Source organism: Doryrhamphus excisus, linkage group LG5 (genome assembly GCF_037039965.1).
Source record: "Doryrhamphus excisus strain RoL-2023G ecotype Guam linkage group LG5, RoL_Dexc_Guam_v1.1, whole genome shotgun sequence".
In the NCBI taxonomy this organism is placed as follows: Eukaryota; Metazoa; Chordata; class Actinopteri; order Syngnathiformes; family Syngnathidae; genus Doryrhamphus; species Doryrhamphus excisus.
In genome coordinates, this window is record NC_136361.1 from 21,913,790 (window position 1) to 21,916,547 (window position 2,758).

A 2,758-nucleotide genomic window follows, 5' to 3' on the forward strand; every position below is an offset into this window, starting at 1 on the left:
GTAAATACAAATATGAAAATGTCATTTCACTCCACAAAATATGGCGAGATTCAGAAATATATGAAAAGACAGAAGTGTGCAGCATTACAGCGAGTAATGAAAATGTCCCCCCAGTATTTATGTACTCACTACTTGTCATGGTAATGTCCCTTCTCAGGAGTGTCAGCAAGCCGGGGGTGTCTGTTTGTGCCGTGTACCCAAGAAAAATAACAAAATGTATTATAGCGGCACCGGGGATTTGCACTCCGAAGCAAATACCGCCAGCTCCCCGAACGCAGGCCGGTTGTCGCGGCCGGCCGAGATCTTGAAATGCGGTCTGATGCAAATGTTGGCCTGCAGTCGGAGCCCTAAAGTCGACCCTGAGGCTGTTAGCTGGGTCCCATATCGCCAGGTACGCTACTGTGGATTCACTCTTGCCGCACTAAAGCTGCACCACGGCCGGACGCCGAGCTGCTTTTCAAATCCGGGTCCTTCAGGGCCCCGTCACAACTCAGCCCGGTCTCTACAGCGATGCCCAGGCCACGACGAGGTGAGTTTATGTCACCGTTAAAAATGGCTGATGTAAAGTACATGTCGGCTCTCGTAAAGAAACGGTGTTATATCTCTGCTGATCATCTGCTGGGAATCATTTGGAATGCTCATAATCCAGCGACTTCCAACACGCTTCACCACATTTATTTCCATAGACAAACTTTTACCGACTCAAATCTTCGATGTTTACACATTTTGCACCTCTACCATCTTGCTATCTCCAGTTCATAGTTAATCCTACCTTAGCTATCTTGCTACTACCTGCTCTTGGTCTCGTACCCTTGATTGGGAATCCTGGATATGGTTTGATTGATGTTTTATCGGGGGTAGAAGGACACAAAAACCTGTTTTCAACCTGGTTCAAACCTGGTTTCATTGAGTAATCGCAATCTGTAAAAAAAAAAAAAACAAAAAAAAAACCTTAAACTGTATTATGGAAAGCAGGAAGTGAACAAATGTAACAGTTACTGATTGTAAAAGTACCAGATGGAGGGGTAGGATTTAATAAGCTTTGCTTCTTCCTACTCCTTTTGGACATGTGGAACTGGGAACTGATTATGGGATGCACTCAATTGTAATCTGATGCATGTTCAAATGAAATAAAACCATTACCATTACCATTACCATTACCATTACCATATTAAGTACAGGAACCGTGGAAATCCAATGGAAGTCACTACTTTTGTGTCATGCTGCCATCACCCATGTTAATAATTAGCCTTTTGTTTCGTTTCTAAAAAACATCAGCTCGGTTTTAGTCATTTGGCCAAATTAGATGCAAATGAATCATTAAGTGGGCTGCACGGCGGTCGAGTGGTTAGCGCACAGACCTCACAGCAAGGAAACCCGAGTTCAATTCCACCCTCCTGTGTGGAGTTTGCATGTTCTCCCCGTGCATGCGTGGGTTTTCCTCCCACATTCCAAAAACATGCTAGGTTAATTAGCGACTCCAAATTGTCCATAGGTATGAATGTGAGTGTGAATGGTTGTTTGTCTATATGTGCCCTGTGATTGGCTGGTGACTAGTCCAGGGTGTGACGTCGCCTGAAGACAGCCGGGATAGGCTCCAGCACCCTTGCGACCCTCGTGAGGATAAGCGGTAGAAAATGAATGAATGAATCATTAAGTTAATTACGTATTGATATCTAACAATCATGTGGTGTCCAATCATCACAACTGTTATTACTGACATTTCTGTAAGTGCCATTATTTTGATGAACTATGCACAAATAAAGATGTCCCCTGCCAGGTATTTATTCAACATGTTTGGAGAACGTTTCCGATATTTGTGCTCATCAATGTGAGAATCCTAATCTGGACGTTCCTTCTTTACCTCCTCACTGAAGAAGTCAGGGTGGTTCTTCTCTGTGGGAGCCGAGTGAAGGACTGGCTAAGCTCTCGGACATGTCAGCGGCGTTTAGCAGACCAAAAAGGCCTCAAGGCTGTCGCTCAGCGAGTCACTCTGTGACTGCTGTGTGTTTGTGTTAGCGTCAGCTCACAAGTCTTGATGCTGAACAGAACCCGGACCCGGGCCAACACAGACCAAGAGGGACCGTGCAGAAGAGCGCTCGGTAAGGTGATCCAGTCAGATGCTGCCACTCTATATGGATTTGGAGTTCAGAGAGTCTGTTTATTTATTTTCTTAGCATGCTGCTGTTTCTGGTCCATCTCGTTGGAGCAGAGACGTAGCACAGAGGAGAAATGATGACGTTTGTTTGAATAATGTCACAATTTACTTCAATCAACATGTCTTTTTCATCAGGGTTTTTATATTACCGTATTTTCTGGACTATAAGCCGCACTTTTTTTCATAGGTTGGCTGTTCCTGCGACTTATACTCCAGAGCGACTGTTCATGTTTATTTTTGGTGTAGCTGAATAACCATTGTGTTAGCATATCTTACACCTATTCAGCCTGTTCTCTATTCTTTTATTATTGTTAGAACTTGCCTTCCAAGATGGCGTAATGTCTGTTTTGGTCAAGTAGTTTGGAAAATAAATTACCCGCAAAAAATGCGACTTATGTATGTTTTTTGACTTGTGTATCTAATTATGCATTTTTGACCTTGTGCGACTTATACTCCTGAGCAACTTATAGTCCACAAAATACGGTACATTATACAACTGCCCCCCACACCTGATATAGTCAAACATCAAACTGTCCCCATTTCAATTTAGCGCGGACATTCATGACTTTTTTTATCTGCCAAATTATTATTATTATTATC